We start from the raw sequence: 18,269 nt of genomic DNA, 5'->3' as shown, positions 1-18,269 counted from the left end.
TTTGGCAGAAGAGTTATCACTGCCCCCTTCACAGGAGCTAAAATGAAAGGACACTGCTGTGAACTGCATACAGCCTTCTCCTCTCTATCCCTATGTGTCTGCAAGGCACTGGTGAGCACCGAGCAGAAATCACTGAGAGCTGAATTTAGCAGAGCTGAAATCACTCCAGAGGTGCTCGCTAAGTTTGGCTGTGGCTGGGAGCTCACCTGAGGGACCCAGACAGCGCTGTCTGGACACCTACGGCAGGGGCAGCTGGGGGTCAGACGGACCCCCGAGCCCCACGCCACATTACAGGAGGATCTCACACACACACAAAGAATAATGATCTATTCTGTGCAAAATTGTAAAATACCATTTAAAGAAAAATATATCACAAAACCTTTCTTTATGTAACATAGATTTTTGCTGACTAACACATCAGTCCTCCATTATTAACCAAGACACCATATTTAAGAATGGGGATAATTTGGAATGTTTCACATAATATTCTGTCAAACCTTCTCATATAAATTATTTTTCTTTTAAAAAAGAAGTAAGAAAAAAAGAGTAAGAAAACTGCACAATCACATAAAGTTATGAATCCGGGCAATAACAAAGTTTTCTCATCTTAAATCATGAAAATCAGACTTTGAGCCCAGTTCTAGACTGTGCAAATACAAGGGATTTGTTGAAGTCCAAGAATTTTGGCTAGCAAATGAGAATTTTAGAACAAACAAGATATTTGTGTTATTAAATTACGTAAATGAAATTCTGGTTCCCCTGAAATGAACAGTCAAACTCTCGATGATTCTTTGACACCACATCATGGGTTGCTTTGACATGTAACAAAGTGAGAAATCTTACCCACATTTTGATCTAACCTTGCAAACAACAGTAATTCACCATAGTATTCTCAGTAGGTGCTAGTGCAAACTTTTACAATTTGTTAGTTATCCCATAAACAAGACAAACCAATTTCTTCACCAACAGTGTGTTTGGTAATTTTTACTTTCTTTGTTAAAATAGCCAAAGCATTATTTTGCTTATGAAATATGGATTCCCTCCTTATCCTGTTTATTTGAGATAGCATTTGCATGAGATACTAAAGGGATTAAGTGTGTTTAAAAATCATATTTCATTCACATGAAGCCAGACCACGTTGTCATCTATTTTATTTCTGTTTGGGAAAAACTGGTATGTCTAACCTTGCTTCTCTCAGGTCTTCCAATGGGGTTTTCCACCACCTCACCAAGAACAGAGCTGTCATAATGATCTATCCTCATCAGTTCCTTGGCTAGAATCTCCAAATCCCACACTTAAGCTTAAGAGTGGACAAGAGTAACTGAGATTCAACCAACAGGAGTTGCCTGTAAGAAAGAGAAAAGGCAGTTTTACAGTGACACTTCCTCCTTTTGGGTCTCCTTCCAGCAACAGAAATATCAAAGGTGCTAGCCAGCAAAAAGGGCAATTTTTCCAGGGAAAGAAAGAGCATCCTTGCTGACTGTCCTGTATGTGCCACCCTCCCCTTCAGGCAAACTTCACATTTAGCCCCATAGTAGAGAAGGTGTCTCCCTGTCTTCCAGTCAGACTTGTCCCCAGAATCTCATGGAAATGCAGGACCTTGCCACCCAAAAGCTCTGTCACTAAATATCATGATGATAAAATATATCATTGAATATTCAATCACAGATTTATTTTGTTCAAAATTAGCCTGGCAATTAGTCATACAAAGGCTTCAACACTAGCAACCAACTATTTTTCTGACCAGTACCATTTTCCAAACAACACAAGCAGTTAATTATTGCCTCTTACTGGCAGATGTCTCCAGCTAGTCAGAAGTCATGCCAGGGCACAGAATTAATACCAAAGTCACACATAATACCCCATCTGTCAAAAATATATCAGAAAGGTAACACTGATGAACTTCTTGCAATATTAGACATCACTGGTAATGGAAAAAATTATATTCCACAAACAAGATATTTTAAGACAAAAAAAAAAAGTAATGTCAAACTTTCAGCTATTTTTCCTTCAATTCCCAGAAGTAAGGCTTAGGCTTTCCTGATGAACTGCTGAGCTAATGCACAACCAGAAATTCAGGAAGGGAATTCAACAGAAGCCACAACCTTCACAGAAGTGTTAAGACAGACAGTGAACCTCACCTCCACAGTCAGTAAAGGTGTCTATAGACTGCTTCACATCTAGAATGGCTCAAACTCGATCTATCTATCTATCTATCTATCTATCTATCTATCTATCTATCTATCTCTGTCCAACTACCTGGCCCCAAAGTGTTCAAACTCGTTCTTACATGCACATAAACCAAAATCACATATTCTTAAATCACAGAACTATGGAATAATGTAGGCTGAAAAACCCTCCACCACTATCTCCAAAGTTAGATCACATATGCAATTCACATTGGTTTTCCTATAAACTGCAAAGGAAGACAAAATAAAAACTGTTATTTCAACTAAGAAACAGTTTTGAAAATGATGGAATGATTTAGCCATGTATGTCATGTAAGACACATAATTCAAGTCTTTGTTCAAATGAGGAAGAATATTACCAAACTGCTTGTATGCCACATTGTACAATAAACCTTGCTCCTTACAAGTCGTGGCATGACAGCTGCCCCTGTACCTACAGGATTTGTGTCAATTATCCCATCTTATATGGAAATATCTGAATCACACATCCAATAGACATCCAATTATGTCCCCTGCCGTATTAGCTCAGGCATCACCAAAGGTACTGAATGTTTACCAGGCTTACCAACACCAATCCTACTTCTGCCAAACACAAACAGTGCATTAGAGGCATGAAGTGTCTGCAGAATTTTGCTTCTACTTAAACACATTTGTTTCATTCACTACATTGAGCATGTGCAAAATAAACTTTATCCAAGGAGGTGCATGCTGGAGAACTGCAGTATCTCCATGTGTTTATCTGTACAGTTGGAGGGAGCTGCCTAAAGTAAACAGCTGAGCCATTATGTCTGTCTATATAACAAGCTTACACTAAACAGTTCATAATAATATGTTTGATGGAATTTAAATCCCTCTAGAGAATTGCACTGTTTAGCCACAAACTTACCACTGACTGTTCAGCCAAAAAAAATATGTATATGCATGGATATTTTAGACCAGAAAAGATCATTTTCTTCTGCATACATAAGCAGGAAATTCATTTCTGATTTCTGTATCAAGTCTATAACTCCTCTATGAATTACTCATTTCAGATAGTCTTGATTTTAACAGAGATGACTTGGCTCTTAGAATATACTTACATTGATTCTTTTCACTGTTAGAAATGTTTCCAATTTCAATTGTTATTTTATTTGCAGTTTCAATATTTTGATTTGCAATACATTTTGGTGCATGACGTCTTCTAGGATTAATGGCTCTGCTCAAGTACCAACATTCACAGGGCTCTTTCCACTCATGGTATATAATACTGATTTGATTTTGCATAGCACTTGTCATTCAAATGTCACAAAAAATCCTCATGGGTGTGTAAGAATGGCATACTTCCTACAGAAATATCCCTATTTTGCAGCCAGGCAAACTGAAGAGGAAGGCACCAAAAATCATATTCTCCAAAGGGATGAAAATAATATGGGAACAAGGTTTCTATGCATTTCCGGGAAGGCAGGGTCAGACAAGCTGTCCAAAGTCACAGACCAACTCCAGCAAAGCCAGGAACAAACCCCCCACTGAAAGATTCTTATGCCTGTGCTTCCACAACAACACAATTGCAATCTGGATACATTATTTGTAGATACTGTTGTATAAATTTAATTTGTAAAACCCTGTGTGAAACAGCTCAGAAATACACTACAGATTTAACATTGATATTTCAGTTACAGCAACAGTACAAACTGTCCAGCACAGGAATGCAACAGCTTTTACACCACTTTAACAACTGGCTGCTCTTAGGCCTTTCCATATAAGACACTTTAAGCCTAATGAATCACAAACACCAATATTCACAGCAAGCCCAAATTTGCCTTGGCAGCTGCTGAAACTCTGACCTGTGGCTGAGAAAATGAAGACCTCAGTCTGGCAGTTCAGTCCCCAGTGACTGTGTCAATGGAAGCGTGCACACTCAGTTGCTTCTTTTCACATCTGAACCGGGGAGGAAGGTTTTTTTTCTGGATCAATGAATACTGCTGAGTAGATGAAAGAACTTAATAGGTTTTCCTCAAAATGCAGCCAATAGCTATCAAAATGTATTCTGAGAGGAGCTTTACCAGGCATAGACCTCTTACTCTCACAGCCTTATGTCATACAAAGCAGCAGGTCAGATCACAGAAAATTAGTGTTTCCAACCCCAGGAAACAGGGATGCAGAACCCTAAGGAAGAAAGCAAGTTCTCAACACATCTACATAACCCTTTCTATAACTCCAGTCTTAACAGCTCAAGCATATGGAGATGTAAAGTTACTGAAATTTTACTACTATTTTTGAAATGAGAGGTATATGGGCTTTCAGGAATGGTCTTTTTTTTTTTTTTTTCAGAATGAACATGTCACCTCCTGAAATTTACTGGCCCCACAAAGTGTTCATGCCTGCAGCATGAAAGTATTCATGCAACGCCTGTGTTAAGGCATTTCTAAAAGTCCTCTAAAAATTGTTTCTCCAGGACTAGAAGAGACATCTTCCCCATTATGTTGCCATTAAGAGTTTGAATATCACTAAGAAGAAAACTACACATCTTCTCAATATCTTGATTAACTTAATTAACCTATCATATGGTTCATAATATTATATTATAATAAAAGAAATTAGATGGAAAAAAATCTCTCCTTCCATATCTGAACTTCCAAAGTTCATTCTACTTCAGGCATGTTACTCATATAATTTAGAAATTTAGAACACATACATTTTAAAATCCAGCTGATAAAAGCATATATTCAGGGACATTAAGACAATGACAACAAAAAAATACCACCTTAACATGGCTTAGATAAACAAAAGTGTCATCTTCGCAGAGAGCACATTCTGGAAGGCTTTAGGGGTTTCCCAGGATGGCAGCTTATTAGCAAAAACTGATTGTCATGGCTTTGAACTAAAGCGCTTCTAGCTGCTGAGAGCTGTTTTGGCCGGCTCGTAATAAAGGCATCATTCATAGAAAATATTTTTGACATTTTTGGGCCATGTAGGAACCAGCACAAGGTCCAAGACTACCTAACATACTGAATGACATGCTAACCTTGTTGAAATACATAAGAAATCTGCCTGTGACTTCACACAGCCAGGATCTCAAGACACTACCAGAGCAACAGTAACCAAACAAGAATAATTCAATCTTTTTACAGTGTTCCTGAGCTCACAGCAGGAAAAGACAATTTTTGACTGTCATCTTCCAATACTTAGTCTGTAATATCTAACCCTCCACCAGTTTTATGACATATATTAAAACCTTCATTAAAATCAAGGATTTATACTGATGCAAAATATAACAATAGCAGAGAATCCAAATTCTTACATCTTTGCTGATCTGTTTAATTTATACAACTCTAAAAATTAGCTTTGAAGGAGTAATTCAGTGGTCCAGTATGCAGCTCCTAACTGTGTGCACCCTAAATACAAGCAAAGCTGAATTAACATTTGATTCCTTAATTATCTGTGCTCTGATGTAGGAAAAAGCAAAACAGGAGATGTGAAGCAAAGGAGGATAGGATGCATCTCCTAAACTACAAAGAGAGAAGAGAGCATTGCATGGACACAAAAAACCTGAAGGATTTATAGGACTGTTTCACAGAGGAACAGAGTAGGTCAGCAATTACCACACCTTATATATAACATCATGTCCATGAGCTTTTTATATGTTTTACTAAACTCTGGTATCTTGTCTACATCTATACAATACAGGAGTGGCTTGGATTCCCATCATAAAGTAGGGCTACAGTATTAAGGTGCTTCTGCAATTATTCTTTGAAGCAAACAAAAAAAAGTAGGGCCTACAGGGCTCCATATAAAGCAAATCCACTACCTGATTTTGGTTTTTTTTCATTAAGAGAGGAGCAATAGTTGCAGAAATTCTCCAGTCTAGTCCCAATATATAAATATAGATATATAGATAGATATATAGATTATACATAAATATAGATACAGATATAGATATATAGATATAGATAGATACAGACACCCATATACAAACATACATACACACTCATATATGGAAAAGGCAGGATTGCTGGAGGAAAACAGAAATTACTGTCATATCAGCCAGAGGAGCCACATTAGATTCAAACAAACATTCAAATAATGCAATACTAGCCTGTCTACATAGCCATGCTTTTTCCATGCTCATTCTTCAACAGCTATCCAGACAGAATGTGGAGAGTTACTGCACTATAAATATGCAGTCTGTCTCTGTAAAAACAAAAAAAATCCATACCAAGAATGAGCAATAAAAAAGTTTTACAATAAAGTATCCTGAAAACTAAAACACAAGCCAAATACAAAATTATTAACAGAAGCCATTCATCAACTTCAATTTTATCATTCTCCCAAAGCTGTAACATGAAGTTGTATATTCTTTTGGGTTTTGATGGAATCCAGGATCATTTCTCTGTCTGTTTTCCTGATCTCTGCCATGGCTCATATTTTCTGTTTTTACAGTGATCATGATGACTGATAATCCTTCTGAAAAATCTGTTTAAAGCAAGTTATGCTCAGCAACAGTCATCCCCTAGCTTTTGCACACAATGAGCTTGTTTAATCACAGCCACATGGTTTTACATGTGATGCACATGAAAGTGATTTTGAACACTTTTTCAATCATTTATATTGCTTTAACCTCAATTTTTAAGGAAAACGTCACAGTTTCTAAAACAGTAAGAAATGTATACAGTAAGATCTGTAGACATTTTCTGTCTCATCCTTTCATTGATGTTCCTGTCTGAGAAGGTAATTTCTTATCAAGATGAGATTTTAGGCACAGGAATTGTAGAAACCTGCCCAGTACCTTAACTTCAAGGTCTATGTGATTACATGCTCAAAATCTCAGCTTTTGAAAAAACTAACTGCCTCAAGATCTAGATTAAAAAATATTGAAAACCTCATGCTTTGCTTAGCAAAGATCAGTGAATACCTGATCCTGTAGAGCCTCTGTCTACCTTCCATGTTGTGAATCAGCGTTATGTAGTCTGGAGCCTGGCTGGAACACCCTCCTAGGATGCACTGCCCACAGCACATCAGCCAGTAATCACAATCTAAAAAGCAGAATCAAGGTGAAAAGGAAGACAAGAAGCAGTACAAACTGCATATGACCATACATGACCATGCTAAGCACAATCTTTCAGAGCAATGCAGTTGTTCAAGAGAAGCTTTTAAGTTGAGTGTTTGCAAAGAGTTCTAAAGCTACTAACTTCTGGAGAACAGCAGGCACAACAGATCAGACCCCTTTCGAAGGCACTTTAATTGCTCTGACAAAGCCTCTGCTGTCACTGCTGATGACCTAAGCACTATTCCTAACCACGTTTTGTCTCTTCTAAATTGCTTAACCTTGGCAAATGCAAACACCTGGCCTCATCATTCCTTGTGGATTTACTGAAAGATATGAAGGAAAGCAGTGTTATGATATTACTGCCACATATACTTCTAGCCACACTACATAAGACCCACTTCTTCCAGTCACTCAGATAAGAGCCTCCCTACTACTTGACTAAATATATTATTTGCAAAAATTATAGCCTTGTTGTTATAGAATAATTGATGTTTGTGGTTGCTGCTGTACTACTGACCTATCCACTTATCTACATTCTGCCTTCCTAATACCATTATATTCACAGTCCTGCAATAGTCAAGGAATGAAAATTTACCTACAGCTGTTTACCTACAATTTTTTGCTAAAGTATAATACACTGTGTCAGTTTGTGTGAGTTTTCTGCTACAGCACACAGCTACTGAATGCATGTAACTGAATCAAATGTAGGTGATCAAGCACAACAACGAGACTACTAATATAAAGCTAATCAAAGAACCCACATAATAAACATTACCCAGACCTCCAAACTTCAGGTCTAACCTGAGAAGCCATAGCCTCTGAGTTCTAGAAGACTTTCAGCCACATAATTTTGCAAACATGGGAATTCCCAAGCACAGTCTTACTGTTGGAAGGGCAACATTTTCAACTAATTTCAGAGCACATGACTCATCAGAAAAGTCTTCCAATCCAAATTTCCATAACATCAGCACCCTCTCCAAGGGCCTTCTGAACTTCAGACTAGTTTAACCAGACACTCTCACTATTCCCATCTGAATTCATAGTCTGCTGTAGCAGACCTTTTGTAATTTCCTTTTTCTTTTTCCTCCCCATTTCCCTAGGAAATGCTTATTCAACTGTGAGAATAGCTAGATTAGGGGGGAAAAGCTCCAAATTTAATTCTGAAGCCCATCTCTTCAGTCACAAGCTTTAACAAAGCCATATTTAACCTGAGGATGATGCTGATCTTGGCTTTTTAATGAGTTTTAAGCAATGGGTTAGGCCCATTTCCCAAGCACTCAATATTCTCAGCTGAAAATTACGTCCTAAGCACAAACCTGAAAACAAAGATTACAAACCTACTCAGAATCAAATTTTGCCTAGTAACAATTAGAATATTGGTTATATTGTTATATCAGTAACAATTAGAATATTCTATAAAAGAGATAAAGAATTTTGCCTGAGTCCAAGTCTAAACTTTGGAAGGAAGGACAGCAGAAACTAAGGCTCACACAGACTACTTTCAGCTCCACATTTCTCCTTTGGAGTTTGCCTTCCTTAACACAGGGTAAATACTTGTCAACATGCACACTGATAAAAAATGGTTGTAAAAGTAAAGATTAGCTACTCTTAATATTCTTTGGAGAAAGTAGGAAAAACCACAATGGTCACATGTCAAGAAATCATAGCATCATTTAGACTGGAGAAGACCACAGAGATTGCGAGCCCAACCATTACCTTAGTGCTGATTTCCAAGTCCACCACTAGACCATGTCTCTACATGCCACATCAACATGCTTTTTAAGTACCTCCAGGGATGGTGACTCAACCACTTCCCCTGGCAGCCTGTTACAATGCTTGACAACCCTTTCAGTGGAGATTTTTTTCCTAACCTATAATCACACAGCATGCTACAAAATCTGCACAACAAAACATTAACAGAAAGCTATACTACTTCATCTGGGCCCAGCCTCTCGTAGTCTAAGTTTGATTCTGTGATAACTGTAAATTTTTTACAGGAATTATATAATATATGTAATGCCATCTAGTCATAATCTCCAAATTTCACAGGGAATAACCAACCAACCAAACACTAATCTAACTGAATTTAAAAGTTCACAAGATTAAAAACGTAAATAAAAAAGAACTATGGCCTCAGCTATAACCTCTTTTCATTACCATTTCGACTGTACAGCCAGTTTGACAATAAAAAAAATTACAAACTGGCATTCTGCAAAACACAACATTACTTGTCCTTAATCAGTAAACGCTTCTGTGTGTAATTTAATTGGCATGCATACTGGTTGCAGGCTTGGACAGGACCCGTGTCTTTCTAATATAGTCTACTGAACTATGTTCCAGCAATGTATGCAGATAATCCACCGTGGGCACCAGTTAATGAGGCCACGTCCTAGGAGAACAATATTGAATTAGAAAAAGAATGGCAATAAATTCAGAAGAGGCGTCTGAAAAGTAATTTGAGAAGAAATGTCTTCCTGGCAAAGAGCAAAGCAAATACTTTGTAGGGGTCATAGGAAGGGTTTGGGGAAAGCACTTTGGCACTGAATTAATGCAAAGTGACTCTACTGCTCTAAAGTCTATAAACTGTATTAATAGGCAATACAGGACTTCCCAAGAAGAGTCTGTTAGGCCTCTGGATGTTTTTTATTAATATCTGCTAGCCATTTTTGTACAGGCTATTATTACCCGGAAAATAAATGTGACATTAAGAAGCTGTCAGCTAGACGTTTATTTTATGTGCAAGTTTTGTGCTTGTTTGGCAAATCACTTGTAATCCATTTGGGACTATGTTCACAGTATCAGTCAAGCTGGAAGTGACCACATCTGGTCCAACCTCCTTTCTCAAGCAGGAGAACATGGCATAGGATTGTGTCCAGACAGTTCTTCAGTATCTCCAGTGAGGGAAACTCCACACCCCCTCTGGGCAATCCATTCCAGCCCAGTCACAGCACAGTAAAGAAATTCTTTCTCATATTCAGCTGGAACTTCAGTTTCTGTTCATTGCCTCTCATTCTAGCGGTTTGCTCCACCAAGCAGATCCTGGTTCCATCCTCTTGGCACCACCCTTTAGATATTTATACACATTGATGAAGTCCCCTCCCAGTCATCTCTTCTCAAGGCTGAACAGGCCCAGCCCCCTCAGCCTTTCTTCCTAAGTCCCCTCCCAGTCATTCTCACAGCCCTCTGCTGGACCTGCTCCAGGGGCTCCATGTCTCTCCTGTACTGAGGAACCCAGAACTCCCCACTACGCCCCACCAGAGCTGAGTAGAGGGGCAGGATCCTCTCCCTTGTCCTGCTGGCAGCACTCTTCCTATCACACCTCAGGATTCTGTTGGCCTTCTTTGCCACAAGGTGGCCACTCTCTTGGTGTCCCAGAATGTTGTTCCACCATGTCCACAAATTCTGTATATCCAACAATGCTCCAAATTCCGTTTTCCATACTACTGAAGTTACTAGTGTGATAGCAAACTGACATCAGATTTCTTTTAACATAATTAAAGCAGACAATGTCTTCTAAATACAGCTTTCAATACACTACTTCTATTTAAAATCTGTGTATATTGGGATCACTGTAGTAAGATAGTTTCAACTGAGATGGAAAAACATTCTAAAAAGTCATGGATCTTGTGCTCAGTACTGTCTGATGTCCTCAGGCACGGGGTCTGGTAATGTCTCTTTCACACTATCACAAGGATGCCAGGGACATTTGTGGTCAAAGTCAGCCAGCCCCCTCTTAGGCACTTAGCTGGTTCAGTCCAGAAGCTCTTTCGAAACAGTCAATTTGGATATAACCATCTGAAAGGCGGTTTAATACCCACACAGAGCCAGACCACTCTGGCTGACCTCATGGCCATAAAACATGTCTTGGTTTAATTAGTTTCTTTACACAGATATAGCAAAAACATATCAGAAAGAAAAATCTGTGCAAGTAGGGTAGCTAAGTATTCACAATAAATACCAGTTAATTATCCAGTGTTTGAAGGATGTTCTCACTGTGCTTATTGCACTCATTGGCCTTCTGTGAGACAAAAACAAATTGCATAGATCAACATGATGATAACTTTTGGATTTAGAGTATTAGTCTGCTTGAAAATGAAAACAACAGTTCACCTAACTTTCAAGTACTTCAAAATGCAGTTTCTATCTCTCTAAGCAAACTATCCTTAGCTCCCTTTCCTTTCTAATGTCTGTCTGAACTGATTTACTTACAGTGTATCTTCTGGAAGAAGTGTTTTAACATCATTTCTGCAGAACATTTTACTTACTACACAACAAAGACAGTTAATTTAAGATGCATCTCAGTGAGACAAGAATTAATCTCTCAATTTTCCAGTCTGATTTTCCATAAGATGCCTCAAAAATAAATACTGCCACATCTTTTATTCTTATCTCCATTATTCAAGTTTCTTTCCATTTATAACAATGGATGTGGCATAATTTCTCTTTAGAAATGCAACTTGCTATATCTCATCCTTTTTCTGCCTTCATTATTTTTTCTATCTTCAATATTTCCATTTTGTGTTTTGCTCTTTCTTCTCCCTTCCCTTCTCCCTTTCCTGCTTTCTTCCTTGGTTGTTTTTTTGGGGTTTTTTTTTTGTCCATTTTCTGTAATCTAACTTCTTCCTACAAAAATACTAGTCACACCTCAGGTGAAACAAGCCAACTTATTGTGTTAAATACACAATAATTTATAGCAAGAAGCACACCTCTGACAAATCTCAAACTGCATCAGGTTTATTCAGTTGACCCCATCATGACATCCATGTCAAGAAAGCACACTTGCAGAGCATGTCCCTTTTTCCAAGCACAGGGCTGCCTCAGATCTTATGCACCAAGTTTGTCTAGCACAAGATCATGCAAAAGACAGCAGCTAAAGCAGCTATTCTGTACACCCTGCGTGCTCCAAGGAATAGCCCTTGGGAAAGTTTGTTTGCTGTAGTAAAATGCTGCCCCAACACACAAGGCTGCTTTCATCCCTCTTTATGAAGGAATAAAGTTGCACAGCCCACATGTACATCACATATGATGTGCTATGCCTTTGTTACTTTGAATTACCCAAAGGAAAGAAAACACCAGTATTTTGAGCAACAGTTTTAAACCAGATGGACGGACAAATAATAGCACTTTTTCCTCATTTAATACACAGCAAAATGGAAGTGATAAAATTAACTAGATACAAACACATTCTTCAACAATGTGCAACTGATTACAGATAAGCAGAGCAATTTATTCAGACACATTAAGATTGAGAATGTGAAAAAACCCCTATACTACTGTTACCACTATGACACCAAATTAAACATACTAAGTGACATTTATAAAAGGCCTCCTATTAATGGCTTTTATGGTGGTTTAAACTGACAGAAAATTACTTTTGGAATTTCCCCTTTAGTAGAAAAGAGAAGTATGACTACTATTGAAAAGCTCTAAAAAAACTTGGTTTGATATCAGATTCACTCTCTGAGCTAATGCTACAGATTTATAGGTATCAAAGCACAAACCTCTACTACTTAAAGAATTTAGTGAATCTAACTAACTGTCAGAAGTGGTAGGCTATTAGCATCCAACTGCATCACTGCTTTGTTGAAAATGTCTTTCCTATTTCACAGCCAGCATGAATGTAGTTTTCAACTGACTAAAATTTCAGCACTTTTTATCAATGGGTTTGAAAACCACCATACTGGGATGCTCAGTGCAACTGTATCTGTGAAACAGCAATTTAAAAAACAAATTAATATAAAAAAGTATTTTTCCTCTTTGCTTCTTTGTCTTTAAATTAGTTCCTATGAAATGTAACCTATGCTATATTTTACATCTCTTGAGATTATTATTGAGTGTATCTAAAGCATTCCTCATTAAAGTGACAAAATCTTGTTTCTCCTGATTCAGTAAGAGCTTCATCATTCAGTTTAGTGAGGAAAAATTAAAAGACAATTTAGACAAATGTCTCCTTTATTTCTACTTATTTCAGTTGGAGACAAATGGTCACACTTCCAACAGAAGGAACAATTCCAGTGGTATATAAATGATAAGATGTTGATGTAGACAGACAAGAGAATAAAGTGAAAACCATTTACATTTCCCATAAAACCTTTCAGAATCTTTATATACGAAAAGGTAGCTTATTGCCTTATTTTCCACAAGTCTGTTTTTCCTGAAAGTCTGCTGTATCATTACATCTCATTTGCAATGCTCCTCAGATGCCGGGTTTTGGTTAGGTGGCTTTGTACCACCCTGTCTAAAACATGCAGAAAAAATGAATAACAACTTTCCCCAACTGGAAACACTGATGGATAGAGGAAATGACTGAGGATAAACATCCTTCTTGCTCAGGTCTTCTGGACATAGAATAATTTTAAAACAATCACAAGCATGTTCTGATCCTGCTGCAGATAAAAGGCTTTGAGTAGCTTGTACTACAGCTTATCCATCCCATTTAGCTAGCTGTGCAAAAAAAAAAGGAAAACTTGATTTTTAAAAGGCACCTATGAATCATATAGTTTAAAATCACTGATCATGTAAAAAAGTTCAGGAAGGAAAATGTAATTTCATTCACACAAAGAGATCAATATCATGTCAGAATTTCAGGACTAAGTTCTGTCATCAGGTCACTTGTGCTCCCTCTGGCAAGATACCCCTATTTGAAGACCAGTTACATATATATACACATACTTACTGAATTGACTGATGTGGAAATAGTTAATGATGGAATAGAGTAACAACAGCTTGCTTTAGAGCTAGACTGGAGCTTTGGCATGAAAGTTTAGTACAGTGCTTATTCTCACACTCCACAGTGGACACTGCAGAGCTAGTAAAACTAGTGGGTAGAGCAACAGCAGTGTAAAACATCTGCTCAGTAGTTTAATTCACTTATGTTGTCAGCATTTCATTCTTCCATGCAATCAACAGTCCACTTAACCCACACAATCTCTGGGTAAGTAGGTTCTTATGTTTTACCTAGTAAAGAAGAAAACCAGAAACTTTCCCTTAGTGTTTTTGCTGTACAAATAACGTGCTAACCAAAACTAGAGCATAAACTCAAGAAGTACTTGCAATTTCCATTTACTTCTAGGCTTGGACAAGATATGCAACTTCTCTAAAAAGATTTTTTACTCCTCAACTATGTATTAGTGCCTTTGAGCTACTCAAAGGCAGTTAGAAGCACAGGAAGCAATACAAAGATTCTGCTGATAAATGGGCATCCAACAATGGACCTCCCTAAATCCTGACAGTAAGGGATTTCTTCCTGTACCCATCATAACACAGCATCAGATTTTTTAACAAGGTTTCAGAGAATAGATTGGTTTTCTTAAAGGCTTTTACATAAAACTGTAATACAAACAATAGCATTCTACCTCGTTTTCAGCTGCCTTTCCACAAGTGTTCCCCTTAGACTCTGTTTACCAGCCTCATACGGAGGTCTGAAACATCTTAAGATGTCTAAACTGGCATACGACACCTATGTCTTTATGTTTCATGTCTTCCTACATTACCCTCCTATCTTGCAACTAGAAAATTATTTGCAACTGCCCCTTTGATCCAGTATAATGAGATCAAACATGTAGATTACAAGTAACTGATCTGTTTATAAAACACAGTGGCACCAAATCAAATTGAGGTATCACCACTAGCTAAGATACAAAGTTCCCCTTCTACTACAGCCTCTACCACTATTACAGACAAGACTGAGGATTCTACTGTTAACTTTAAAACAATGGGTTACTGTTCATGACAATAGGTTTAATATAGTTTATATCATAACTTTGTCTGGTTTCAGTAATTTTAGTGGGAGTTTTCACTAATTTTTCAGCATTTCAGATTTCTGGCTCACAAAATCTACTGAACAAAACACAACAAGCAGCAGTCTCCTCCTGCTGTTGCATTTATGTATTTCACTCCTTAACCAATTTTCACTTTGCATTTTCCCCTTTCACCCCTGAGAGGTGATGGCCAACAGAGAATATATAAGCTATGAGATATGGCTGAGGTGAGCACCTGCACACAGCACAGGTATTTTGTGTCATAGATCCAGCATTTAGGGAAGTAGAGGCAGAACATGCAGAGAGGGCTTGGTCCAGGGAAGGTCCAGCAGTGCAGTTAAGACAATGAAGAGTTTCACTGAAGTTACCAGGACCTACTGCCATGTGCAATGAACTCAGACCTTGGGTTATCATTAGGGATGAAGTTGAAACTGTACCTGCTTGAGAGTGAGCAAACTTTTCAGTCCTTTGTCAGAGCAGGGCTTGCTTAGTCCATACTTCACAGGATTAGATTCCAACAGCACACTTTTTATAATCTTTACAAAGCTTCAATAAAAATGAGTTCCAATGAGGTTATATTGAGCAAAACCATTTCTGTACATAGAATAAAATCATTCTAGTGTGCTGAACGATTGCATCAGTAGTCCAATTTTCATTTAGATCACTGTTGCAATCCAAGCAAGGAGCAACAAATAAAATGTTTCTATGCCAACAAAATATAAATTATATATTATTTTATTTCCCAAATTACTAGTTAAGTACCTCATATCTTCATCCGTGAGTGGGTTTTTCTATTTTCAGGACAAAACACCTAATTGCAACTCATGTTTTGAATTACTAAAAATTATCTTACAATTATCTTCTAACAAGTATTTAGAAGTATTTAGAAGTACATTTCCTGGCAACAAAAGTACACTAAGCCATTCCAAACTTGAATGACCCTTTAGCTTCATTATTAAGGAACTTCAGTTACATACAATGGAAATATAATTTTCTGGTTTAAGTGTTGGAGTATTTTTCACACTTCCTACAAAGCAGCACCAAAACCACTAAAAGGAAGCGGGGGAAAAAAACCACTGCTTCTTCCTATCTGGACACTTGGTTTCTATCACATGGATTGTATACACCATCTACTTAGAGAAAAATAACAGAATAGTTGCTAGTGTATTGATCTAGCATCAAGATAAGCCAGAGAAACCTTTGCTGACAGAATTTTATTGAACAATATTGCCTTAACGTCCTAAGAGCATTATGAAGTGCAAGTCCACTACATCACTACAAGTTATTTTGTAGTTCACGTTACACAGAACGCCACACTAAAGGAATACTTTTGTCTGGGTACTTTTGCCTTTGAACAATAAAACCCGTATTATTTTTCATAACTACTGCATACAAAAGACTATTAAGTGTGAAGTTGATAGAGCTACTGCAATTCCAGATCGGCACAACAGCTGCACATGTATTGAATTCAAGCGCAAACACTAACAATGTTTATGTTAGTAGGGTATCAGGAGTATCTGCCACGCACCCGAGCTGTTGGCAGTACTTTTGTTTCAAAGTCTGCCTCACCAGAAAGATTATGTCTACCCGGTGAGCGATTTATTTAGCACCGAGTTACATTCGCACGCAAGGGAATAAGGCAACCCCCTTGTCATCCCCATCTGTCTCTCATCCTTTCAGATAACCAGCACACCACCATTTTCCCCGCAAACAAAGGTTAAGGAAAGCCCAGCTCCCGTGAAAATAAAGGCAATGGGACAACTCGCCGGGTGGGGAGCGGCACGGGGGTCGCAGCCCGGGGCAGCCCCCGGCGGAGCAGGGCCGAGCGGGGATCCCGACCGGCGGGGCAGGCGGACGGCAGCACTAAAGTATTTCGGACCGAGCGCAGACAAAAGAGGGTGTGTAGCAGCTGCGCGGAGCGCGGCAGCCGCCGGCACGCCGGCCCGCTCCGTTCGGGAGGCAGAAAGTCCATTTCTGGCAGGGAAAAAGCCACCCACCCACCCGTGCCGCTCCCTCTCTGCCCCTCGCCGCCGAGGGCAGGGGCGCGTCTCCCTGTGCCCGAGCCACCGCCGGCGGAAACGCGCAGGGCGCAGCCCCTCCACTCCCGAGGAGAGGTGAGGGCTGCGGGCGCGATGAAGTTCGGGAGCGAGGGGTAGACCCCGACCAGACTCACCCCCACTCGCCTCGCCGCTTACCTGTGGGGAGGTGCCAGGTGCCCGCAGCCCTCCCGGCGCAGCGAGCAGCGGAGCTGCGCCGTGCCCGTCAGACACGGGGCTTCTCCGGTGAGGCAGCGGCTGGCTCAGGGAGTGACAGGGCGGCGGCTCCCCTCGCCCTTCCCCGCACCGTGCTCGGCGAGAGGCGGGCGGGGGCAGGCATGGCGAGCCGGCAGGAGCGGGGCCGGGGCGGTCACTGCCGGCCGGAGGAGGACGCCCGCCGCCCGGGGGCTGCGCGCCCCCCCGCCGCCAGCGCACGGCCAGCCGGAGGCGGCCTCCCCCGGCTCGCCCCGCGGCGACGGGCGGGTGCCATAGCAGCGCTCCGCGGGAGCCGCCGCGGGGGAACGGCCGCCAAGCAGCCGCCCAGGGGGGCGTGGGCGGCTGGCGGCTCCGCGGAGCAAAACTTTCCCCGCTCCGCAGCAGGGTGCCCGGGCGGCGCTCGCCCCCGGCGGCGCTGCCGGAGAGGTGGGAGGAGACGGACCCCGCGCTCACAGCCGGCCCGACCGCTCCGCTCAGCGCCGCCTGGGCTCGGCCCTCGCCGCCCGCCCGCAGCAAAGTTTCACTCCGGCCTCATCTCTATGGAAACGGCCCCCTGGTTTCCCTCCGCTCCCCACGGGACGAGGCGGACGCGGGCAGCTCGCACGCCCGTCGCGGCGATGGGAGCATGCCTAGCAGCCGGCTAGGCAAGTCTGGCCGCAGGCAGCGTCCGGGACGGGACGGCAGCCGGGGAAAGGGGCGGCCTGAGCCGCGGGACCGGGACGCGGCTCCTTCTCTTCCTCCCGCCCCCGGGGAAGTTCGCCGGCTCCCCGAGGGAGAGCGCGGCAGCCGCGCCCCGCTCCCGCCGGGACCGGCCGCCGGAGCGCCGCCTGCGCGGGACCTCCCCGCGCTGCTGTGCCCGCAGCCCCGCCGGAGCGGCGGATTTGTAGCGCGCCCGGTTCCGCCCCGCCGGGCTCAGGGGCCGCGGCCGCGAGGGAGGAGTCACCGGCGGTGCCGGTCACGGCGTGCCGGGCGCGCCTGGAGTGGGAATCGGCCTTTCCCGGCGGGGGTCGGTCTTCCCTGACGGTGCAGAGGGGAGCGGGGC

General features: G+C 41.1%; 1 protein-coding gene across 2 annotated transcripts in view; it reads right to left on the bottom strand.

The window, feature by feature from the left end:
* TMEM200A (transmembrane protein 200A) overlaps window positions 1-17,368 on the bottom strand; it is a 52,790-nt gene extending 35,422 nt beyond the window's left edge. The window contains exons 1-2 of one of the 2 annotated variants that reach the window (XM_072926898.1): window positions 17,171-17,309; window positions 6,265-6,359 (exon numbers count right to left, since the gene is read on the bottom strand). The gene's annotated coding sequence lies outside the window, so the exon portion shown is untranslated. Of the gene's footprint in view, window positions 1-6,264; window positions 6,360-17,170 lie in introns of both variants that reach the window. The other variant, XM_002192992.7, reaches the window with a different exon arrangement.
* Between the last annotated feature and the right edge of the window lie 901 nt (window positions 17,369-18,269).

This window comes from Taeniopygia guttata, chromosome 3 (genome assembly GCF_048771995.1).
Source record: "Taeniopygia guttata chromosome 3, bTaeGut7.mat, whole genome shotgun sequence".
NCBI lineage: Eukaryota > Metazoa > Chordata > Aves > Passeriformes > Estrildidae > Taeniopygia > Taeniopygia guttata.
Note: the sequence above shows the minus strand (reverse complement) of the source record. Positions and strands in the feature narration are given on the sequence as shown.